At 34.4% G+C, this 27,706-nt stretch overlaps 1 protein-coding gene across 2 annotated transcripts in view; it reads right to left on the bottom strand.

The window, feature by feature from the left end:
• Window positions 1-25,042, bottom strand: part of LOC140746214 (uncharacterized) — a 104,225-nt gene extending 79,183 nt beyond the window's left edge. For both annotated transcript variants that reach the window (XM_073078265.1, XM_073078266.1), the window contains exons 1-2: window positions 24,768-25,042; window positions 8,526-8,557 (exon numbers count right to left, since the gene is read on the bottom strand). The gene's annotated coding sequence lies outside the window, so the exon portion shown is untranslated. The remainder of the gene's footprint in view (window positions 1-8,525; window positions 8,558-24,767) is intronic.
• Window positions 25,043-27,706: the final 2,664 nt, after the last annotated feature.

The following is a 27,706-nucleotide window of genomic DNA, read 5'->3' as shown; positions in this document are numbered from 1 at the left end:
ACATTCTACTTTTCAAATTGTATGAAACTTGAAATCAGAACGTTATTGCAAGCCATAGCACTTACTTATAATTGTAGCCAGTAAGACAACTACCTTAGAAGCTAACGCAATAGTTTTTTGCCGCATACATTTCCCTTTTAAACGATCAATACAGTAATAACAACTTACGACAAGTAATGGCTTCCTGGCAATTGTTCTACATTCTGATTATCGGTTGCACTAGAGCGCTGTGACACCCAATAAGCGTGAGACATGTTCATTAATAAATAATATTAAAGCTTTTGTTTCATTTCGACTTCAGTATAATTCTCTAAGTTCTTACGCTTACTGGCTTATTTCAATGATAATGAAAATTAGAGTTTTTTTGTTCAACATTGACGTAGCAAACGTACAGTCCACTTGATGATAAAGGGCTGTTGTCGCCATGGACATCAATTATCCTCAGATAAGATTAGTTTCCTGCCTGAGGTTGGCTACAGAAGCCAATATTTTTCTAATATAGGAGTAGCAAACGAGCATGCAGTCCACCTGATGGTTAGTGGGTACTGTCGCCCATAGACATCTATAGTCAACCTGAGATAAGGTTACATTGTTACCAGAAGTTGACCACAGATGCGTTAGTATCTTAATAACCCTGAGGATTAAGATGGAATGCTTCGGATAAGTATGTCTCTCTTACCCTTAAAATTAGAACACAGCAACGTTAACACTATTTATTTCAAAACACATGTCGATACCTTAATTCGCAACCTTTTTTTTATTTATTTTGATTTCGTTCAACGCCATTTACTATCAAAATAAATAAAAAAAAAAAAATTTGGAGTTGGCTGATTTGCAAGTTCAGGTATCGATGTACATATTGCTCTCTGACCTATACCTCTGAGAACCTAGATAGAATGCCTTGGATAAGTATATCTCCTTTACAACCAGAACACAGCAGCACTTTAACCATAAATAGTTTCGATATAAAAATGAAGATATATGTAAGGAGTTTCATTGGCATGCTGTGTCGATATTAGAAAATGGACGACGTGTGTGTGCGTGAGAGATATCAGTGCCAAGCAAAGTAACATCTGATCACTTTCTCCGTTTATTTTGCATGATTACATGCTTCGTAGCGCCCTGTCAACGCTGACAGGATAGCACGAATGATTGGACACGAAATTACGCCAAACACAAAAAGATTGAGATGGCAAAAAAATAATAATACATCTCTTTGCTCAGCTTTGAGATTATAAATGCTTGCATATAAGACGTTTTTATGATATTTATCGATAGACGATGGCAATTCTTGCCTCTCGTGGAAGGGTGATGGCTACTAACTTGTATGTTTTGAAGGTGGTAGAACCCTCTGTGGTTCGACTCCGGCGGCACCACCGCCACACCTATTTCTACCTAATAACAGCAGTGTTAGGCGCTGCTGTGTTCCGGTTTGAAGGGTGTGGTAAACGAGACATACTTTTCAGGGGCATTCCAGCTTAGTCCTCGGGGGTAGCGGCGAATTTGTGGCCGATCCCCGGTAGGCTAACCTATAACCTATCTGGGGTTCATTACAGACGTCCATGGGCGGCGGTAGCCACTTACCATCAGGTGGACTGCATGCTCGTCTGCTACTTTTACCTTACATAAAAAATAACCCAAGGAGGCGAACAACAAAATAATATGTATCAAAAAAGAGTTTTAGTTTTTTACTCGTGAGTACAAGAACCTTTTATAAACATGACGTAACGCTTGAATAACGTACACAAAATATAAAGGCGCAAAAAATGCATACGTTTAAGTGCTTGTTTGACAGGAATTTGGTATGACCGATGTCAGTACCTAGTTTCATAGGCAGAGTGGTATTACGTATTGTGCGGATTGGTAGAGTATGTTACATTTTTTTCTTAAATGAGTAACTAGCATGCAGTTTACTTGGTGATAAATGGAGACTATCGCCCATGGAATAAATCAACCCCAGGTAAGATTTTTACCAGAGGGTGTCTACAGATGCGTTGCTATGCCTAAGAACTTCTTCCAAAAAACAGAAGCGCTTAATACTTACTTATTAGACAAAGACAGGTGTGTCGGTGGTACCTCCGGAGTGTCCGGAGTCAAACCACGAAAAGTTCAACCACCAAAGGCCAGCATTTTTATAAAGGTTTAACAACAGCTATTCAATGATAAAATTGTGTTTAATAGCTTAACGAGCACGGATACACATATAAAAACCCACTAGCAGTTACCAATCCACCATCCAACCGCGCCCGACGTCGCTCAACTTTATTGACCAGGATTTACATAAGCTTCCATACACTTAGCTGTTATATATTCTTAATCTATGTTAATAGGTGCAATTATAGACAAGCGCGTAAAATACATACTGAAACAGTGTTATTTCCTATTAGTATAACCTAGTTCAATTAACGGTTAAAGTTAATTGGTAGTAATCAGGCCGGCTTCTGAGCAAACCTGTCCTGAAACGAGTTCTAACCGCGATTTGTTAAATTATAAGGTTTCATATGCCCCTACCGTAACCTTAGACTTGGGATATGAAACTTGACCTTGGGTAAGGTATTTACGCATACTTAGTAACTAATAATAGGTGGTATACTCAAACAGTTCATGTGAGGAGGTACTACCGTCACGTTTATTTCTTTCATGAAGCAATTCTTGCGTTTATATCAAAGTGGATGACCACCTGAATTACCTATAGCAGACGAGCATGCATTCTACCTGATGGTAAGTGTCTACTGCCACCCATGGACATCTTTAATCAATCCCAGATAGGTTAAGACATTCCCATCTGAGGTCGGGCACAGAAGCGCCGCTAACTTTGAGGATTAAGCTGAGGATCAAAACCCCATCGAAATTGGTTCAGTAATTTTTGAGAAAATCGCGGACATACAAGCTTACATACATACACAGCTGTCGAATACAGAACCTAATTTTTTGAGGTCGGTTAATTAAAAAATAAAAGTACCTACTACCTACGTCTTTATATTTTACTGTCGTAAAAAAGCGACATTTTTCGCAAAAACCCGCGTTATGTGTAAACATCGCCATTAATATAAACTTTCACACGAGATACAAGGCTGCATTTACACCACATAAGGTTATCAGATCTCGATGATATCAGAGTCTACAGATTAGCTGCTTTCAAGGAAATTGCGGCTCACCGAAGCAAATTTAAACTGTGATAACGATACGATTTTATCTAGAAAATGTAATTGTAAATAACTAGTTTTAATGCGGGTTTGCTGATATATATAAAAAAAATGTTGTGTCTGTGATTTTGTTCGTTTTTAAAAACATGGATAGCTGAACCCCTTTTTTTGGATTTTTTACTCAAAGATAGTTTTTTTAATGGAGACGCATAGACTATACTTTACCCTATCTAAATATATATAACTGAAAGGTGACTGACTGACATAGTGATTTATCAACGCACAGCTCAAACCACTGGACGGATCGGGTTAAATTTGGCATGCAGATAGATGTTATGACGTAGGCATCCGCTAAGAACGGATTTTGATCAATTCTACCCCCAAGGGGATAAAATAGGGGATGAAAATATTACTTCGTAACGCGAGCGAAGCCGCGGGCATTAGCTCGTAATAATATGTGTGATAAGTATCTACTTCTCGTTTATTAATATGAATATACATTAGGTATATACTTTTATTGTTATTGTAAATATCTATAGTTCAATCGAAGTAAAGTCGAAAATAGGCATTTATTATTTAGAATTTTCACTTATTACTTTTTTCATATCTTTTACAAATTATGTACACAGAATAACCTCTATCAAAACAAACAGCTTCTAAATTGCTTGTTTAACATTATTCTCAATAAAAAAAGCTTCATTAAATGTAATGTTAAGCAGTAAAGAACATGCGATAATGCGGTAAAAAGTACAAATATGTACAGACAGCTTCAAAAATAGATGTACATATTAAAGTTCCAAAAATACCTATACATCTAAGTGTTCATAAGTAGCTCAACACAACTAGCACCATAATTAGATGAACGTCGTAAAGTTTCAAAAGTAGTGTCAAAAGTAGTTGAACAATGACATATCATATTAGTGACATTAGTTATTTTGTATATACGGTGTTCAGCTACTTTTCACGCGTTAGTGTTCATCTAATTTTGACGCTTTACGATGTTCATCTACTTTTGAAGCTGACTGTACATTGTAAGTATGTACCAAATACCAGTATTATTTTAAAGTATCCGAACTTATTTTTTTACTTTTCACGTCATTCCGCTTCATGGAAACACCTTGTCGCGACCTTTAAACCATGCCAAGGTGTAATACAGTACTTAGTTGCATTTGTTGAAAAACTACAACTGAACTGGTCTTAAATACATACCAGAAATTGTGCAAAAAATTTACTAAATGTGGAAATGTCTTAAAAAGTTTTTTTCAATAAACGTACTTAAGAGTATAAGAAATAACGTTAGTAGAACTGGTAATACTGGTGAAAAGTTAGGCAGATAAATTGACTGAATTTAAGGATGTTTGTGGGCTGCAGGGCCTTATTTGAAAGGGTTGTTACCATGCCATTTTGTTATTTTTAAATCATATTATTTTATTTATTTATTTATTTATTTATTCTTTATTGACCATGTTAACAACAATGTGGTGCAAAAGGCGGACTTAATGCTAAATAACATTTTCTCCCCGTCAACCTTAGGGATGTGCAGAAAAATTAAAGGCGGTACAACTATTACGAAATACGTATATGTCATGTCAATTTCGTTAAATTGTTCCGAAAATTAATAAAACATATCCACATTTGAAGGTAGTAAAATTGCCACACCTAAGTCTGCCTAACAGCAGCAGTGTTAAGCGCTGCTGTGTTCTGGTTTGAAGGGTGTGGTAAGGGAGACATACTTTTCCGAGGCGTTCCAGCTTAGTCCTCAGGGGTCGCGGCACATCTGCGGCCGGCCTCAGGTAGGAATATCTAATCCTATCTGGTTGATTACAGATGTCCATGGGCAGTAGGCACTTACCATCAGGTGGACTGCATGCTCGTCTGCTACTCGTATATTTTAAAAAAAACTAATTACCTACCTACTATGAAATTACGCGTATGTGATGTCGAGTTCGTTAAATTGTACCGAAAATGAATTACACTACCACTTATCCGCATGCAACAAGATGTCACTGCGCTAGTGAAAGTGGATTCAGTCCACGAGTACATTGCGATATTTGCTTGCAGAGATATCCAAAATTTCTACTCGGTTTTAAGACATGTTGCAATGGAATTAGGTGTTACTATTGCTGAAGTATTACACAATTGAATATCCTTAAGCATACTCTTTTTCTGGCATCATTATTATGTTTCAACTTACTTTTATATTAAATCTTACATGATGTAAGTTTGTCTTGCATGTTCGTTGTAAGATTTTATTTATTCTATTATACTAAAATATTTGGTATGGCTCACATATTCAAAATTTAGGAAATAAATTGTGTTCGTAAATTGATTTTGTTCTTATTGATACCTTAATAAGCAATTAAAAATAAAGGGCGGAAGTTACGTTGCAACTTGCAACGTATACCTAACGTGATTGTCCAAAAATGGAAGAGGTTTTAAAATACTTAAATAAGCATGAAACAAAACAGTGAATCAGTTGCCAAACACGATGCTAAATAAAAGATACGTAATCTACACTAATATTATAAAGAGGAAAACTTTGTTTGTTTGGTTGTAATGAATAGGCTCAAAAACTACTGGACCGATTTTAAAAATTCTTTCACCATTCGAAAGCTACATTATCCAGGAGTAACATAAGCTATATTTCATATGAAATATACTTGATAAATAGATTTTGAGGCGGCACAAAGTTTGCCGTGTCAGCTAGTAAATAATAAAATATTAAATAAATAAAAACGCGCGAAACGTCACAGAAAAATATCAGATAGTAAAAAACAGATAGACAGATAATAAACAGAAATTAAGAAAAAAAATTTAAATAGACGCAATTTAAAAATCACAGGTGAATAAAGAATTACATTTTTATTAAATTTTATTCAAATGAAATGATAAAATTAACTTTTTTACTTTGAAAAAAAATGAAATTCCCTGAGTTATATATGTATGCATGTACGTAAACATTAAAAATAATTTCACGTATTAACATTTAATAAAAAGGCTATACCTAAAGTGAGTGGACACTATTACGTTTAACATAAACTTCCACTTTCTTTCATTCTTGTTTAAGTTTCACACGTAGTGCTTGCGTTACTGGACGTTTAGTGACATAACAAATAAATATTAGTGTGGGAACTGTCGACCAGTGCGGATTTCTCAATGCTACCAATATTGCTAACAGCTGTTTTATATGGTTTTAGAAAATGCGGGCTGAAGTTTGAATGAAAAGGTTTTTGATCATAGAAGGGCCTTGCAAGGCGTGGATTATACCGTTACAGATAGTTTTTAGAATCAGATAGGTTTTAGGCATCTAGATTATCTCACGACTATCTCGGGACAAGAATAGTTAACTACAAGAATAGACTCGGAAGGTGGTAGAACCCTTTGTGGTTCGACTCCGGCAGCACCACCGCTACACCTATTCCTACTTAATAACAGCAGTGTTAGGCGCTGCTGTGTTCCGGTTTGAAGGGTGTGGTAAGGGAGACAGACGTTCCAGCTTAGTCCTCAGGGGTAGCGGCGCATCTGTGGCCGACCTCAGGTAGGAATATCTTATCTTATCTGGGGTTGATTACAGATGTGCATGGGCGGCAGTAGCCACTTACCATGAGGTGGACTGCATGCTCGTCTGCTACTCTTACATTATAAAAAAAAAAGTTAAAACCAAAAGGTGTAGGGAGAGCGTAAAATGCTCGTCTTGGATAGTACCTGTCAGGGAACTGCGCAGACAATACCGGTTCTGTCCTGTCGAACATTCTCGAAAACTATTTTTTCGACCAAAGTGTCGTAAGCAACCACTTACCACTACCAAAGAGGCAGTTTTATAGGAATATATAGAAAATCTAAATATGAAGACATGAAGTTAGCCAACCAATGTTTTATTTACATAATAAGAATCACTGAATGCGAAAACGTATTTCACTTACTAAAGATGTAAATATTTAATTACCTACATGTATTAGAGCAAGTTTTAAAAGTTGTAAACATCCTAAAAAGGCCCCAACAGGTGTGTGAGGGTATCGTAGAGATATAAGTTAGTTTTTTGACCTTTTATGCGATCTTAATACCTTCTAAGTTCGATAAATAACATTCTAGACCCACGAGGGTAATACCTGAATAATGACGATATCTTTTTCTATTATTTTCCTCGTAGAAAGATAGATTACGTCATAAAAAAATAACTCAACTTAATAACGAATACAATCCAAAATGGCGGCTTTTGCATATCGCTCGCTCGTCTCTGGCAAAACTCTTTTCTATCTCGGATTACAGACATTCATGGTTCGCAGTAACCACTTAGAACCTGCAGGCTCATCTGTTACTTAATTGTATTTATTAAAACAGCCTTTATTGAAACAAGTAATATATACATAAGAATTTATACCGGCACGACTTCAGCTTAAGCCTTAATGATTGTGACTTCACTCTGCACAAATGATGACATCATAATGGGCTTGAGCAAGCATTGCAAGCCAACTTGTTTATGAAAGAGTCATTATATTTTCGTGTAGATAAATTATTATAGATATATATATACGTATTATTATATATGTATTGTTCCACTCATGGGCATGGGTTACATCTTAGTATAAGGGTTGTTTAGGTCAAAGTCCATCGCGCGCGTTCATTATTAAACGTAAAAAGCAATTATTTTAAGAACTATCAGCGCCCCTAGCGGACTGTATCAGAACTGATTGGAAATACGTAAACTAATACAAAGGCAGTGATTTCTGTAAAAACGTAAAAACTCATACTGAGGATACAGATAAGTAAGTTTCCTGTTTGCCGGAAACTTCAAATTTTTACAAGATTAGGCGTGATCAAAAGCTATTCTACAAGCGCTCGCAAACCTACACAAACTAAGTCAAATATTCCTACTAAACATGTATATTTGTCACAGCTTGTTGAGGTTTGGCAAGCTTGGGAGGCTCTTAATAGTAAATGTATATATATGTCAAAGTATATGTCGATATAATTATATTCTAACTTCAATAAATATATATTTCAAAATTCAAAGTAGTTCAATGTCAAATACTGTCGTTTATAATTTTCTTCTTACTGACAAAGTGTCTGAACACAGACATTTTTTACAATATTACGAAATTAATAATTTATCAATCAATTTAACATTATTCAATAAAATATATTTTTTATTAGACCTTGATCTATCATTAAATAACTTGACATACTAGTTTATTACATGTATTTATTGAGTGAATAAGTAATGACCATCCATTTAAGATTTACAAAACAAATTGTGATATTTTAATTAATGTATAATTACCAAATCTATAAGCATGTCCTGTTCGCTAGTCTAAAATAGTTTTAATTAAATTTATTAATGTCAAATATTTTGATTAAAAATTAAGTGTTTCAACTTACCGAAAACGAGTCTAAAGTTGCAAGCAGGAAATCTGTGAATAGAAAAAAAATGGTTAGAAATATGAAAGCTACGTATACATATAATAATATGTATAAGTATTAAATCATACATTCAGTAATTTATGGTTATTTATTTATAGTTTTTACATTATTTACATTACATTTATTTAGACAAAAAGGTTATAGATTTTGTTGAGCCAATAAATTAAATAAAGAGTGATAAATTAAACATTTTACATGCATTACTCTGCATTAAAACTGTTTTAGAAATATTTTAAGACTACTTAAAAACGAAGGTACATACGTAATGAATACCGACAAAAAAATAACTCGAAAAAAACTTTTATATCGGAGTTCTTGACGACTTTATAAACATTTTGCTTAACATTTCAAGATTACTCTTAAAAAATATTTTCGCATTCAAATTTGCTTATTAAAAAAGTGAACGATATAATTTCGCAATTTTTACAAAAGAAAAGATATGAAACCGGCTATTTAGTAAGGAAATAAATAAAAAACGTCTCTCAGAGTGGGTCGAAATGACGGCACAGGTGAAAGCAGAGGAGTCGGCTTACGCACTCTTATACAAATAAAATTGAATTGTCTGTACGTCCTCTCAAAATAATTGTCATTTCTTAAGCTCTTGGGACACTTGCACAATACAAAAAATACATGTTTTAAAATATTTTGTTTGGCATTTTTGGAAGGGACTAAATCTATGTCAATAGAACCTTCACACAAAGGTAGAAGTTATCGAAAATAAAATAAAAAATACATAGAAAATTTTAAATTGGACAGAGACTATTTTTACGGGTAAAATAATTGGAGTTTTTGAGTTAATATTAAAATGATCTTAAAATAAACAATAAAATTATATTAATTTACCTGTAGATGTCGCGTCTTAAAAAATCAAAGAAGTTCAAATAACACACACACATTTCATTATGGATATTGAAATTTGACCTAATTCGTTTTCATTCTGAGACCCAATTCAAATCATTTCCAAGAGACCCGCCATGCACAACAATTAGTTGATGATGATGACTATCGAATTATTTGATGTTTTATGTTTTTGCTTACTTTACCTTTCTCCTTATTTCTCTGAGATCAATAACTAAACACTTTCTTTCCGATCTGCGATTCCTTATTCTTACAATCTTAATTCTCAAAAAGACAAGTTTGAACGAACTTTCATTCCATAATCAAGAACACGATTGAATTCAAATCGGTTTACAACGATAATTCGGGTCAATTTCTACAAAATATTTGATAAACTCTGTCACCGCAATATAATTTGAGATTTATAGGTATTGGTCTTAAAGAGTAAAGGTTTTTATTTAGCAGACGCTTCTACTGGACTGCGTAGATAGGTATTTAGTTCCGTAAATGGCACCAAATAAATAAGATAACATGTTTAAAAATATTTAACACATATATTTTAACACAAAAGGAGCAAGCCAATGTCCTCTATAAAGATGTGTAATCAATCCCAGATAGGATTGAGGTTCCACCTGAAGTAGACCACTGCATTGATACCCTTTACCTTTACGACCTTACAAGCGACCCCGGGAAGGACAGCGGTTTGTGTGGTCGCATAACGCTGTAATCACCAGGGGATGTGAGAGGAGCCTAAATTGCTTCCCCCAGGGCAGAGCCCGATAGAAGGGCATCGCGTTAGGAGGACTCCGGTTGTGTTCCGTTGGAGATCGGAGTTCTCCACCAAACGCTCAGGATGGCCACCGGGGGGGTTTTAGTGCGGTAAATATCCCACATAACCCGGCGTCACTCCCATTGCGTCGGGTACCTTTTGAAGGTTTCCCCCTCGTTAACCAAAAAAAGGTACGTTCATTTACTTACGTAGATTTCACATTATTTTCATATTAAAAAAAACAGATTAAATACTGACTTTATGGTTATAGCACATCTTAAGCTAACATAGCGTACCAGACGGTCAAGATTACAATGCAGATTAACGAATTAGACCTTGAACTTATCTTTCCAGTTAGCTGAGCTTAAAGATAGCACTAAGTGGTATAGTCTAGATCGTACTCAATCTATGGCCTACGTAGTGCTATACATTCAGTTGGTAATAATAGTAAAGAAGATGTTTATGTATCTTTTTAATGTGGTTGAAAATGAGCAGGAGCAAAGAAAATTATTGTAATGAAATTGTGGACAGTGACATCTACTTTTTTGTATCACTTATAGTAATTATTATGTTTTCTCCAAAGGTAGAGACGCCTAGTGCATACGTTAGTGAACAATTTTTTTTGCCTTTTTATTTACGCAGATGTTATAAACAACATACTTATAGATGTAATTTATTCCTACTTTCGAGATGCTCAAAAGTAATTTAATCGATTTTCCGATTTTAATGACACAAACCGCTGTTTGTGACAAAATGTTATTAAAATTTCTGCCGCAAAGGCGCTTACCAGTAAAGATGCTTTTACAAAAAATGAAAAAGGTTGACAACCTCTGCTCCGGATCGTTTGATGTTCACAGATAATGGGGCCACGTTCATCTTATTTTGGAGCTATGTGGAGCATGACTGGCGACATCTAGGGTCAATTAGGTTACATAAGTTAATAGCAAATGCGTTAGTTGGTTCAAATACGCATGAAAATTCACCTAAAATTAGACGATGATTTCTGATTTTCTGTAATTTCCCGTTACGTAGAAACGCATGTTGCCTACTTATAATATTGGAGTACTTCACAAGTTCACTTAAAGTTGATAAATGGCTACAGCTGTCCATGGATATGAACTACATACCTAAGATATAACCAAACAAATATACCTATAAAATAAAGAGTCCTACACAAAGTCAGCCATAGAGGCGTCGCTACCCCTGAGGACTAGTGACATAAGTAGATATGTCTCTCTTACCACACCCTTTAAACCAGCAGAAAAAGATGTGGCGACAATGTCTTCACAGCAGAACTATAAAAGGTTCTACCACTGGTTTACCTGGTCTACCCTACCTTTGGTTGAACCAGGTCGAAGAAGTCGTATCATAAGGATTCTTAAAACCAAGCCACTTTCTAATGCGCGAGTTCAAGATCGCGAATGATTATTTATTTTTGACGAAAATATTTTTATATTAGTATACGCAATAGCATATAGGGAGCTGTAACATTTTTTTTATAATATAGGAGTAGCAGACGAGCATGCATTCCACCTGATGGTGAGTGGCTACTGCCACCCATGGACATCTGTGATCAACCCCAGATAGGATTAGATATTCCTACCTGAGGTCGGCCACAGATGCGCCGCTACCCCTGAGGACTAAGCTGGAACGCCTCGGAAAAGTCTGTCTCCCTTACTACATTCTTCAAACCGGAACACAGCAGCGCCTAACACTGCTGTTATTAGGTAGAAATAGGTGTGGCGGTGGTGCCGCCGGAGTCGAACCACAAAGGGTTCTACCACCTTCAACATAATTTATTATATATTAATATTCCTCAAAATTGACGTCACATATTTTTCAATTCAAACTCTATTTGAATACCTAGTAAGACCACCTTTTTAAGACTAATATAAAATTTAAACACACCAAGACCTTATACTTTTCATGTAAATTACTATAAGTTATCGTTAAATAAAATTTTATTCGTAAAAGCCCCGGTTTTGTCCGGATATGAGATCATTGCATTAGTATTCACGGTTTCTGTTATATCCGTTGACGATAAGTGACATAGGCTCATTATACCTGAATATTAATGAGAATTGACTAAGACTCACGATTTTACTGTAGTTTTAGGTCGTCCAATTTTATTGCACCCATTTTTGATGGGGATATTTCGTTTTTTTGATACAAAAATCTATCAAATTTGTTTGAAGTTTGAATTGTTTGAACTTTGGATATGTTGATGATCTGTAAAATAAATTAATGTAAGAAATGTCTTGAACGGATTTTTTGTTTTAAGCCTAATTTAATTTTTACTGTATTATTGATAACGATTCTGAATACAGAACACGAATCTAATCTAATTTTGACATTCAGAAACCTAAATCACGGATTTTATAAAATAACATAACATTTTGAAAAGTTTAAAAAGAACTAACTAAAACTATTGTTTATATTAATATTAATTATATTACCACCAACCTTATTTTAACATCATGTAACAAGTTGTTTACGAAAGTGGTTTTACTATTAAAATAAACGGTAACATTTTATTACAGGCTTTGTCTACGTTTTTTGCTGTTTCATTAAGTTGTTTTCCTCAATTCGTTTAATTTTGTAAGTATTACAAAAACCTGTGAACTAACAAAATTACTACATCTGTTATTTGGTCAATATTGCTACTATGATTGCTACTTAGACTAAAATAGAAGCATAGGTCCTCTACGCAGCACCGAGGACGGCCACCGGGGGAGTTTTAGTGAGGTAAAAGTCCCACATAACCCTGTGTCGCTCCCACGGCAAGGTACCTGTTGAAGGTTTCCCTCTCGTAAACAAAATAAAACTCTACCAACATGTAAATGAAGATTGAAAAAACATGTATAAAACTCCTTTCATATTTTTGTCAAAGGTGCATAAAAAATAATAATGTTGGTAGTGCCTAAAATAATCACACAAATTAAATAATTTGTAGGTAATAATTTTTAATTTTCAGGGGTTCTAAATTCAATTTACCCCAATACACTGAGCTGCGGTATTACATAGCACGTATGTATATTACACGGTAAAAGTCTATAAGAAACCCACAAGAAAATCAAATGAAGAAAACAGTATTTTTAATATTATCCAAGTGTTGTACAAATCACGGTAATTTACTTAACAGAGAGACGGTGTCTAGAGGTCATATTATAATTATGATGATTCATTCTTTATCTTCATTATAATCGTATGAAACATGGTAGTGGCTATGTGAGCAACTATCTTCTACGAGATAACCAGCTTGCCTTTATTTTTTATTGAAAAATATAGTAGGTAATAGGAGATACCGATTACGTAAGCCATTTGGTCACCTTCGTCTTTCCTCATATTAACTCAAATTAAACAATCACGGTTTACCAGGAAGATATAGAGGTGGTTTAAAGATTCATAACCGATGTACTTTTCTAGCTTATACATTTTTAAAACTGACACTATCATATCAAGGGAACAATATAAACTTTGATAAAAATATAATTAATCAATGGATCAAATATCAAACAAATTATGAAAGAATATATTGAATAATGAATATAATATGTATATTTGGTCTTAATAATAACCCAGGCACATGATATTAATCTTCAATGACGATATTATTACGATAGCAGTCCGAACTTATTACCTCATTGCGTCTTTAATGAAGAATATTTTAACACTTGTATGCCATCACATTTAGATGTTAATAAAATAATGATGTGTTAATGTGCGTGCGTGAACTAGCTCATTATGAAGTAAAGATCACGCTTGGAATGCGGAACACAAGGTAGAACTCGTTTTGCAACATCTTCTGTACTCCAGACATTAAAAAACCGACCACAACCTCCATTTAATATATGTGTACTTGTTTTATTGATGGACGGAGCGGTTCATCAATAATAAGTGCTGGAGATAAGTTTTCACTTAAAATTTAAAGGGTATAGGTTATAAGATCCTTCACATAATTTAAGAACACTATGGAGATTTTTTTTTATAATATAGGAGTAGCAGACGAGCATGCAGTCCACCTGATGGTAAGTGGCTACTGCCGCCCATGAACATCTGTAATCAACCCCAGATTAGATATTCCTACCTAAGGTCGGCCACAGATGCGCCGCTACCCCTGAGGACTAAGCTGGAACGCCTCGGAAAAGTTTGTTTCCCTTACCACACCTTCAAATCGGAACACAGCAGCACTGCTGTTATTAGGTAGAAATAGGTGTGGCGGTGGTGCTGCCGGAGTCGAGCCACAAAGGGTTCTACCACCTTCAAATGCTTTGTCATGTAGGTTTCCTAACAATATTTTTCTTTACAATTACATTATATGATTATTTTCTGACGACATACGCCTCCACCAAAGAGCACAGTGGAGCACACTTCAGTTCACGTCTAGTGGTATTAAAAGTGGCATTTAAGATAATAAAATGTTTATTCAGTCGCACATTTCTGTTAAAACAGATTAGAGCATTAGTTATCTATGACGTTTGCCGCAATTTTCGGTTTGCATAATTAACTTTAAATTAATTATAGTAACAAAACATTAATTACACGCTGTGCGCGCATCTTTAACCAAATTTTAAAACATTATCCGCTCTCAAAGAAGTAAATTTTCAAAATTCTGACGGGTTACTCAAGACCTATGGCTTACACGGTAACTTTATGTGGTGGAAGCACGAACGAAGAAATGCAATAAATCTGACGGAACGAGCACTTTCACTATAAACGTAAAATACGAAGAGCCGCCAACACATATTATATGACTTTCTTATTGAAGAGTTATGATTCACGCTCGTATTATTTACTGTGAAAACAAAAAGCCTTGCAGCCTGTCATTTTTGTGTAATAGGATGTTATATGTTATAATAAGTTGCTAACGTGCAGTCCACCTGATGATAAGTGGCTACAGCTACCTATGGACATTCTTGTATACAAATCCATACAGAGCAGGTTTGGATTGAAGCCAACTACCATGAGTTTTTAGGTTTTGACAAATATGACTGTTTTGGTATTCAGCGCCCCTAGCGGATTGTATCAGAACTATAGTGTCAGTAACGTAACATTAAATGTCTAAATTGACTCTCCTTTTTTGGGGAACATGTGAGGTAGACAAAAAGACTTGAGCACTTACTTATTGTTGCGTTTACTCAGTGTACTAAGCAAACGGAACAGAATAATGGATTGAGTAAACGTAACGTAAAATTGTGGGATCTTTTCAAAACTCATGGTGTGCATGGCCAGTAAGTCAGCTGGCTTCCATATGCTTTCACCGAAAAGCAGGAACTGTTTCACGTTAGAGAATCGTGTGGCGTTGGTACCTCTTCGGTCGAACTCTACTTCAAAATTAAGTTTATCCAAAGACGCTACGAAGGAGGTTGAATATTTCGCGATTCGATTACGAAGGCACCAATCGGTACTATACAGCTATGCAGCCTTATAACAATAGTGTTCGCTACTTTTCTGGTCTCACAGTGGTTGGTATCTATTGATAAAACCCTCAATCGAAATATAAATAATATTCAATCACTTTCAAAATCACTTAAGTTATAAATAAATGCATTAAAATTGAGAGCATTTCTACACATTTGCAGACGCATTTGAATTAATTTTTCGACCTAAATACCACATCTCTATCCACTTAATTATTAAGAAATGTTGCTATCATTAAATATATCGTTCGAAAACCAATGTTTAAATTAATAACTCATGTTATTTAAATGTATCAATTTCAAATTGCAGAAATGGTGCGGGTCAATAAACTTTTGAAATAGCAACACCCACTTAGTGTTGTACACTCGGAAGTCGATAGTTACAGTTATCGATAGGCGAATCACTAGTAGCCGGGGTGACTGCTCGGTCAAGCTAAATATAGAACCCACTTGAGGACTACACAGAACCATAGGAATAAATATAATCTAGTTCTAGCATCTTGCATTTAATAAGTTATTGTTGATCAAATGTATATTTGAGAATATTACAATATATGTATGTTCATAATGAATTATATTTGAGTAGTCTGTCCATTTGACTGTACTAATTCTCCAAATTATTATGTGATCCGTACAGTTTAGACTAAAATAAATACGAGTATAACAGAGCATACGGCTTTGATTAATTTAAATTGTCTATCTCGAAAGCAAGTGTTCTAACGTGTATGTAAAATATAGGAAACATGCATTACAAAAATATAGAAAACATGCATAGGTAGATTCTATATGAAAAAATACCACAAAAGTTAAACTCGTTATCTATTATTTTAGTACAGCGATTTTTTTGGTAAAATGATCTGTATATTCTTAATTACCTAAATTGCATCGTATATAGGAATTTTATAAGATTACCTATTCCAACAATTAAAAAACGCAAATCCAAATTACTAATTATAGTCCAAGACTATTAAAAACAATGCAATACTCTATATGCCATCACTTTAAAAAAAATATCTACATAAAACCTAATTGAATAACAAAGCCTTCTACAGTCACGTAATAAAGCGCCTTGTTGAAGCCATATGACTGTAACACAAAAACTATATGTTGCGTAGATTAAAAATGTGTAGAACAGTGTATAAAGACATCGTCACAACGTCAGTATATACTCGTATGTAGGGTCTATTACATTACGTAAGTTATCGATAGCATACGTCAACTCGTCAACTTTCGAACGTCTTGCTGGATCAATTTAGATAAATTGTTTAGTATCAGGTGCTTATTATTTTGTAGAAAGTGTAAGAACAATGCTTGCTTTAGGGTTATGTAATTGGTATGGTGTTAAATTTTTTGCACCATGTTGAGATGGTAGTGTTAAAATCTTGTATGCGATGTTGAGATGTTAGTGTTAAATATTGTATTACAATGTTGAGATGTTATATTGTATCCTCATAACATTGACGTACTCGTAATTAGAGAAGTCTAATCACCGTAGAATTAAAGGCAGGTAGAGCAAATAGTTTCTACTGTAACGCTGTCGGCTAGCTTATATATAAAAGTCACTTAAATTTTCAAAAGTTCAACTGCAAATTATAAAATGTTCAATTGTTGATTATAATTGTTTGTCTTCTGTATCCGACCGTGAGCCGACGTCCAGCTTTTCTCTATACAGTTACAATATAATAAAACAAACCACATTATGATATAAATAAATTAGCTCTCATGTAAAAAGAGTTCGAAGATAGACATTGCCTAATATTTTCTAGCGCATTAAAGTAATCAAGCTTTATACTCAATAATACTGAAAGGTCAAATAATTGAACATAACCGTTTTAATGCATGATCTCAATTCAAATTGGAATGTTACTTATATAAGCATCAGGTCACGTATAGCTATTACAAAACTACATACATCCGATGTGTTCCGAAGCTTGTGCACTAGTTTCCGCCGCGGCTTTGCCTGCGTTAATGGGTACTTATAGAAATACTTCGACATTTTTTCGCAAGTTGAATTGAAACGATTACTTTCATTTTCAGTTCGAAAAATCAATTTTAAAATTATTTGAAATCAATGTTCTTCGATTTTCACGTATATTGAGAAGAAAAACCATAGTTAAGTTATTTGAAAAGGTTTGGAGGAGAAAATTAACTTTGACTACCTATATCGTCAATTATTATATGAATTTTCAAAATTTTTTAGTACAAACATAATCAAAAAGCTACATTCATTAACTTTCACAGGTTATACAAGAAACTCCCAAACAAAATATAATGTTCCTAGACCTCTGTTTTCGAATTTAATTATTTTTATTGTATTGTCAACCCATTATTGTCCCATTGCTGGGCACGGGTTTCCTCTTAGGAGACGGATTAGACCATTATTTGTTATATTGCTTCGCTAACAATCTGATGTTGCACCTTTTTAAAAGTTTCTCATAGTGGTTTGAAGGTGGTAGAACCCTGTGTGGTTCGTCTCCGGCGGCACCACCGCCAAACCTATTTCTACCTAATAACAGCAGTGTTAGGCGCTGCTGTGTTCCGGTTTGAAGGGTGCGGTAAGGGAGACAAACTTTTCCGAGGCGTTCCAGTGGCCGACCTTAGGTAGGTATATCTAATCCTATCTGGGGTTGATTACAGAAGTCCATGGGCGGCAGTAGCCACTTACCATCAGGTGGACTGTATGCTCGTCTGCTACTCTTATATCATAAAAAAAAGTTAAAATAAAATACTCGAATATAATAATATTCAACATACATAACACCTTATACAATGTATGTATGATTACGGCACTGACATTATGACATAATTTGCCTGTGCTGTCCCCGACCACACGCCGAAAGTTGACTGCGCATATATGGCGCTTTAGCCAACGACACATTTGAGGCCATTTTTTATCAAATGAACAGGAAATATGAACGGTTATACTCGTAGAACCAATGATAATTAATGAGAGCAGTTTGAGTTGCATGTTATTGGTAGGGCAGTCTTATGGGGTATTTCGATGCTTTAAAGGTAAAACTTACAAGTAAAATTACCTACGTAAATTTAATAGTAGATTTAAGGTTGAATCATTAAAAAAATAATGTGACTAAAATAAGTTGAAGTCTTAGCGTTATGGCTAAAATATGAATCTTATTAGTAACATCCGTTTGTAGTCATTAAATTCAAAGGTCATAAACCACCGGTAGGTATATTTATTTTATTTTGTTTTCTTGATGCTTTTTGCGATAGAATCATGAGCATGACGAATACAAAAACAAATCATTTACCAGTAAACTACCTACTTTCAATGTCTTGTAACAATATAATGTATCTTCAAGGTAACTGAATAATAAGAAACAATTTATATTTATATAAATATATACATAATATATAATCATATGTACTTACCTACTTATCTATGTCTAAAGTGAAAATTGCACTTTTATCCTCAACACACACACATTGCTTATTTATTCCGAATAATATAATAGTGATATATAAAGGTGGTAAAAACCTTTGCGGTTCGACTCCTCAGGCAATACAGCTACACCTATTTCTGGTTTAATGTCTGCCTATGACAAGGGAAAGAAATTCTAGGTGTTCCAACTTAGTCCTCATGAAACGCAACGCAATTTCGTTTTTTTTTTTTATGTGTGATATAGGAGTAGCAGACGAGCATACAGTCCACCTGATGGTAAGTGGTTACTACTGCCCATGGGCATATGCCCATTGCATATGAAATCATGCCCAGATAGTATTAGATATGCTGCTGGCGGTGGTGCTGCCGGAGTTGAACCACAAAGGGTTCTACCACCTTTAAATCGATTTCATCGACCTCAAGTAGGACATATCCTATCTGGGATCGAATATTAGACGTTCATCGGTAATATATAACCATATACGATAAGGTACTACGTGTCTATTTTCGACTGTAAAAAATATATAAACCTTGAATGTAACTTAAGTCTAAGCAATTCAGTAACGACTTAAGTTAAATGCCGTTAAATATACTTAACATTATCGCATTATACCTTAACAATTATATTAGACACATTTGTTGTACAATACGGCATTTTTATTTATGTTCATGATAATTTCTACAGCCCAACATTAGTATGACATGTCACAATGGACATAATAATGTTTTATTAATAAGGTTTAAAGTCGTTTGAATGCAAAGTTGCATCTGTAACTTTATGGCCGGTAAAATTATAATTCCTATGAGAAAAAAGAACGTAAGAATCATGGGTATGGGTGGTCGGTGTCCCTTACTATTTTCTTAGAAAACAACCAAGTATTTGAGTTATATACAAGACCGGTCCTAAGTAATGGAAGAATAGTGTTGTAAGTTAACTTAAGTTGTTATTCAACTTTTTGTATTATCTGAATGTAGAGTATGCTAGGGTCTAGGGCCTAGGGTTTGATTCCCAGTAATATCCAGGTTTGAAACCTTCTTTGGCTTTTGAAGTTATAGGGATGCCTATCACCAAAATACAGAAACCTATTTTTTTTTGTGATTAGCTGAAATTTTGCAAGAGATGTAAAGTTTTATTGTTCTAAGATACCTAAAATAAGGAATTTAAATAAAACAATAATATCAAAAGTTATAAAATTTGTCGTTCCTTAATTATGCTCATAAAAAATGACTTTAACCGTTTGTCTTGTATTTTTATGATGTTACGGAGACCTAAAAACAACATTCAAATATGTACCAAATCAAATCAGTTTTTTTAATTCAAAATAAGTTCCTTATAGAACACTTTTTGAATGGCAATAAATCTACCACCACTTCACTAGGTGTTTCGTTATGGAGAAGAAGCGGCGAAAAAAACTCCATAACACACATTTAAAAAAAAATACAGTGGCAAACTTAACCCAATAGTACATGTGGAACTGGAGCTACTTCAGACAACACCGTTTACCATCAACATATCTAAATACCTACCTATCTATTCTCCGCAAAATCTATTCTGATTTGGTGTTCGAAAGTGGTCGCATAGTAAACAAAGCGAGCCCACACGACCACTTTCCAGCACGCTACGTGGACACACATAACGCTAATTTTTCACATGATTAATCTTTATTGGAATCGAATCGAATGTAATGCGACGTTTAATAGAGATTTCTATTATTTAACTATTACTTACATTATGTTTGATTTATCGGTTTAAGTGCTTATTCCTGTATGCTTATCAACATAGTGATAATTTCACTTTAGTTAACGTATATAATATAGAAATTTACTAGACAAGACTTGTTAAATTAAATACTATAAGGATAGGAGATGTACATATTGACAACTTTATTATTGTGTAGTTTCTTTGTATTTGATTTATTTATAAGAAATAGATATGTCATGAAAGTGTATCTTACGAAGTTATCTACAAATAAATAATAGATTTTTTGTTTATGTGATAATATACCTACTTGGATTTTTTTTAAATGCTACGTCTAGAATTCTCCATAATTTTCTCAAGTATGTGTTGTGTACCAATCTACTTTTACTTAACATTATGGACTGGCTTAAACGTTCTCATTTTGCAGGCATCCGTGCCTAGGAGTTAGACAGAAATGGGTTGATGATGAAATGCATTCAGCATACTGCAGATCTAAAATAGAAGTCGAAACCAGGTTTCACTAATATGGAAAATGTTGCATTCCGTGACCGTTTATTATCGGGCGGAAGCATGGATTCCCTTATTTGCCTCCACACAAAATACTTCCAACGCCTCTACTCTGATTGCACCACCGTTATCCCCAACAATATCATTGCATATTGGAAATACCTAGTTTGATCGGAATTCAGTCAACAGGGACATTAAAAATAGTTGCAAACGTTCTTAAATAAGTCAATTACTTTTTTATGTTCTTAAATTGTTATAAGTAATCATTGATAAAAGCTATAACCCGTACCGATAACCCGTTGATGTCTTTTATATGTACTAGATAATAATGATCGAAAACACGATTAATACAAAGATAAATAAACTTACTAAAAATATTTATTTCATAAATAATAATTATTATTATTTTGATACAATGTCTACGTCTGGTTCTGCATTAAGTGGTCATGCCGGTCATGCCCATTCACATCATTTATTTTCAAAGGACGTAATTTCAAAAATCCTTTTTAGCACGCTTTTATTAGCTTGACCTGTATGTATGTATGTATGTAACGGAATCTTTAAACTTGATTTACACCCACTTTCAAAGGTCCGATTAATTTAAAATTTTGAAAAATTATCGACAATTATGAAAGAACCGGTGACAATACACGATTTTAATAATATCATCCCATTCGCCTTAACAGGATCGTCAGAAATCAGGATTAACGATTTCCTTATGCAATTTTGGCGTGTTTTTAGTTTTTGAACTATAATTATTTACCGATCATTAAATAAATAATAGAATGATTTTTCGTGGAAAATATCGTTCTTGCTCTATCGGTGGGTTGCTTTAACTTGATAAATATTTACAAAATACCTACATCCAATGTCTGTATCAATAAGACTACAGTTGCATTTTAATACGTTTCACTTTTCAAACAACAATTGTTTATTGTAAACAAACATCGGACAATCGGCTCACATTCTGTTGTCTGAATACATTTCTTTGTTATCCAATTACAAGCAAACAATGAATAATTAACGAGCCATCCAATTTGATGCTGCTATAAAATGTGAACTGATACATAGTCTCAAATACTTATACCATCATCGTCGTAAACCCATTACTATTTCACTGCTGGGCACGAGCCTTCTCTCAGAATTTTAGTCTGTGAGAAGACTATCAATCAGCTAGTCCGTCCTCATTCAATCTCAGTCTCCTAGGAGAAGGATTAGGCCACCGCGCTGACCAGGTGCGAATTAGTAGACTTGTTTTTTTTCGATTTGTCAGATGCTGCAGGTTTCCTCTCTATATTTTCCTTTACCGTTATAATATACCTAATACGTAGAGCTAATTAGATGCATTACCACTCATATGTAAATTAGCCAGTATCCACACACTTCCAGTGAAGTGCGAGGTTCGCGTTAGACATAAGTTGGTGCAGCGGTTGAACTATATCTATTTTACCCCTTTTTAGATACCCATAACGCCATATCATCAAATCATTACTGTACCATTGCTGGACGCGGGTCTCCTCTCAAAATGATAAGAGCTTAGACTTCTTGTCTAACATAACATGACAAATTAAGAGGTAGAATTTGTCCCACGGTCACCGATATAGGCTTAAATTCTTGCACTTAGCTATCACTACTCCTATAATTGCTTATCATATAAAACAATATAGCAATAATAAATTATGTATTTATATAAAAGTTATTACGATCACGTATTGCATACCAACATATTCGAATAAATAGCACCTTTGATACATTTATCTTAGGCACGAATAATCGTGTACATTCCTTAGGTAAGTACCTCATAATTAAAATAAGGTAACAACCTCAACGGCCACTGTCATTTTGTGGAATATAAAACTGTACGCGGCACGCACAGGGTGCCGGATTCGGTCCCTGGCCAGACAGATATCTAAAGGATAATATTTTTGTGTCTCTTCAGGGATTCGCCATTATACCCATCTTTGTGTGTGGTCAGGGTAATGGAACTAAAGTTAAAAGGAGATAATTTCAGATTTTATATTTATTTTGCCGCGTTTATGTTAACAGTATTACAGTCATTATTAATATTCAAACTATCCAAAGATTCGCCAATCAAAGATCGGATCGCAGAATTTTACCATTTCTGCCTACTATAAATTTACTTATTTTAATCATTTGATTATTAATAGCGTTAAACGACATTAAGATAAACATAATTTAAGTTTTAAATAGGCTGATAAATTTAGGAAAACTAGCAATAAGTACCATAATATTTAGTAGACTGAATACCATAACAACAGGTCACCTAAATAGTCAACTGTTTTGTATGATAAGATCTTATCACTATCAAGTATGAGTCTTAGGAGAATTTCTTAAGAATGTTGGTTTTGTGATAAGAATCAAAATTTGATTGTTGCAGCATCAGTCGGCTCACGAATGTCTTTAGTGAAATGTATTTTTAATAGAACTTTATACCGTTTAATACTACCTACAAATTTTCTGCTAATGTCATCCTACATCCACAATTTTAATGAATAAACAACGCTTTCTAAACTCATAGCTGTAGCATTAAGACTTCCTGTGTTGTGGGTGCTGTGGACAGAGAAATAGATACAGAAACACCCAGAGAATAGATACGGTAGATACCCAGAAAATACATTTAAAATCAATAAAATGTCAGACTGAAACTCAAAGCTGCAACCCTAGGCTTGACCGGTAAAGTGACTATTTATTTTATATCGACCCGCGTGGCGTCGCGGTTATCATACCAGTCTGACACGCAGAGGGTTCCGGGTTCGATCTCCGGTCAGTCAGACACGTAAGTGTTGACTTCAGATTTTCGTTTTGGGGCTAGATGTTTGTGTATACGTCTTTGTATGTCTCAATGGCACCCACGACATAGAGAATCCTAGGGAGCGAATTAATTATCAATTGGTATGTTGGTGAAGGAAAACGTCGTGAAGTTCTCAAAGTTGTGTAAAGTCTATAAGCGTACACACTTACCCAACACTGTGGGCTGTGGACTAAAGTCCTTACGCTCTAAGAGAGACCCACGGGTCTCCCAGGGCAGGCCCAGCAGTGAGATAGTGATGGGTTGACAGAACAAATTGTTTAAAGTATATCCTAATGTACTCTATTTTAGCGCGTTACAAGTAGTTAGTGGCTTACTATATGCTATTTTCGACACCTGCATGAAATCATAAATCCGTTAATTCCATTACAATATAGACAAACGACTTGAGACGTTTCAAAGCATTCAAATGATTCGCAAGTAGGTACTATCCATCGTTATAGTTCACGGACATGTGTGGAAGTGAGAGGCTAATGCTTATAGGAACCGGGGTCAATGTCCTTTTTACATCTACCCTTTTTTGATAACTTTGTACCATGTTTAATACGACCCAAAGTTTTATATAAGTTCCTTTTGTTCGATTGTTAAAACTAGTTTGTGCCAAAATGAACTGTGCCATTGATCGGTTCTGTACAGTTATTGTTACTTGTTCAATACCACTTCACTTTTGAAACTTAAGTTTCGAATCTGTAACACAACCGTTAAAACTTAAAGTACCGCAATAACATTGTTTCTTACCGACAAATCCGTTAAATCAGTAGACAGCTACAATCCCGAAAATCACTAACTTAACGCACTTTTAGTATTCCTACAACGAAACTTTCAAAACACCGTCCTTGGTAACAAAAACAAACTTTTCGTAACCTTAGAAAAGTTAGTTTCGGTAAATCAGTTGTTAATAAGTTTGTTTATAGTTGATACTATAGTATCGCACTATTTAATCACTAATTAGTTGTTGAGTTCTTGTAATACGTTCGTCTTGTACGACGCTCCGCGATTTACTGAAGTGAAGTGGGAAAAGACACGTCACTGCGCCCGCGCCGGGCTCACCTTTACTTCGCTGTTGAATGACCTGTCGATCTTGATAGTTTTGTGCCTTATTCGTAAATACTTGATTTATCCGAGTTAAATGTTTTGTTTGGAGGTTTTTGATGTTTTAGAATTATGGTATTGTATTATGTATGTGCGTAGAAATATTAAAATATCGGTAGTTTCATTCTATTATTGATATTAGATTAAACTAAGTAAGTAGGAATATATGCAATAAATGAGAAAACCATAGATAGTTTTTGAATGACCTATGATTAAAAGTAGTTAATTAAAATAAGTTTTAAGTTCATTAAGTTCTTAACTTCTTACAAACAAATTCATTTCTTTTTTGCTTTCTGTTAAGCTAAATATAATTTGATTCAATCAAAATTTATATGACTAGCTGTGCCCCGTGGTTTCACGCGCGTTTATAAAGATGTCTATTTAGATGTAATGTATAGTTTGTAATGTATATAAAAGTTTTTGGTCTTTGATATGTGCTTCCCGAGGACCTAAATTCAATTTCAAGGTTCCAAAAACGCTAATTTTGTCACCCGCATAATGTGTTGCCCTTGGAGCACCGCCCCCTTTGCTTCCGAAAAGCTACGCCTCTTTTAAAGTTACTTAAAAAAAATCAAAATTATGGGCACTTCTATAAAGTGATGAATGTGATATAGTTACATACTGCTCCTTCTATTTTGGGATGACTTATGACGAATAGATCGTATGTACCTCAATTAATAATGATTATGATATAAAGGATATTATTATCTACAATTATTTTCAATGAATTGTTAGTTTTATGACTGTAGAATCAATTATATGAAACTTATCACTCTTGCGCGTAATCTTGCTACTTATGCACATAAGTTGTTTATGCACAAGCATTCATTCATACATACGAATCATTACATATTTGAGTCTTACAAATTCCTATGCAACGTGACTTATCTATACGATAACATTACAACATATTATATACTCTATAAATTCAGATAACTATACTAAGTGCACTTTTTAAGTAAGACATATCCGTAGATTCCGACTTTATATGCTTCTGTGTTCCATCTATGACACTTATTTTGGATTTTTCGAAGTTTAAGGATACAAAAAATGCCACTGATCTATAACTGTATGAAAAACACAATGAGATCTACTTTTGAATTCCCAATATTCTCGTTAGTACATGAAAGATTTCATCACCAATCCGCATTTGGCATAATGAACCTTTAAATCTCATATTGAAAAAATACATGTCTCGAAACCATTGGAAGACTTAACAATGTATAACAATTATACAGTAAATCTAATAACAATAGTTGCGTTATTCGCAAAAAATATATAGGTACATCGCAATTTTATTATAATATACTTGCGTGCTATAATTATTTATTTACACGAAAGACCTAGAAAGAGCACCGTTCAAAGGTTATTTACTTAACGTAAGATGATAAGACAGGCTCGCACTTCTTGGAAAATGCATCGTCAACTCGATTCCGATTTAGTAAATAAAGTACAAGCGTACATATGTACTGAAATGTAAGTTGTGAAATAATAATCAGACACATTGCGTTATTCTCCAATAATTACGAAATAAATACCAGCCAAGTAGGCTATGATTTTGAAATTAATAAAACAAAATCTATATGGTATTGACCTTGCGCACTATCGTTTTCATTTCCTTGAATTAACTATCGTTAGAATGCAAATAAATATATAGTCGAGTAAAATAAAAACAGTCATCCGTAAAATAAGCTAGTACACGACACTGAGTTTTAATTAGATTGTAGACAAATAAGAAACTGAAAGGCTTATTTACACTATTTTATCGTATGCTGTCGCTTATGAAGGCATAGTCCTCGCAAAACGCATAGTCCGCTCTGAATATAGAAACAAGTCGCGTCACAATAGCAAATTGTAGATATTAGCACAGTATAAGGATCTATAGATATTTGTACCGTGATATTAGCGGGACGAAGGACGGAGCGCGGAACCCCCCCGGCACCTGTCCGCTACCCGCTGACGCCCGAGGATACACTGCTGTGCCCTTACGTTACGGAGTATATGCTAACTAAACCTGCGCGCAATAACTTCAGTGCGAACTAGAAGTTTGGCAAGGACTATATACACAAAAAAAATAAAAGTAAAAAAATAAATGATTGGTCGTCCTTGGGGTCTCCGCCATATAACATTTAAATGACATCACTAAGCTAATCATGCAATGTCATCCACACTAAACGCAAATATGTTAACTGGTTTAAAACTGAGTAGCCAGATTTGACCCCCACATATTAAAAATTTAAATAAAAGGTTATAAAAAAAGAGTGTCAAGTATCAAAACTTTCGGGCCTGCGCGTAGCCACTGACATCCCGTGATACGGCCTCGATATTCGGACACACACACAAACACTTCTCTACGCTCCATCTAACTATTCCACATTAAGCCTTCTACAGTTCCACTAGTGCTACAACTGTTGCCAAAGACGTATTATTTCAAAATGCTGCTTTTTATTACGCTTTAGTCTTAGGAATTCAAAAGTTTATAAATAAATTGAGTAATACATTCATCTCGGATCGAATTGTATAACTTTAGTTGGCAACTATGTCTTAAGAACCTATTGAGGAATTTTAAAAGCTTTATTATATCT

This window comes from Epargyreus clarus, unplaced genomic scaffold, assembly GCF_041222505.1.
Source record: "Epargyreus clarus isolate Ecla_fem2 unplaced genomic scaffold, WU_Ecla_fem_2.2 ptg000012l, whole genome shotgun sequence".
Taxonomy (NCBI): domain Eukaryota; kingdom Metazoa; phylum Arthropoda; class Insecta; order Lepidoptera; family Hesperiidae; genus Epargyreus; species Epargyreus clarus.
This window is presented reverse-complemented; position numbering and strand designations above follow the sequence as displayed.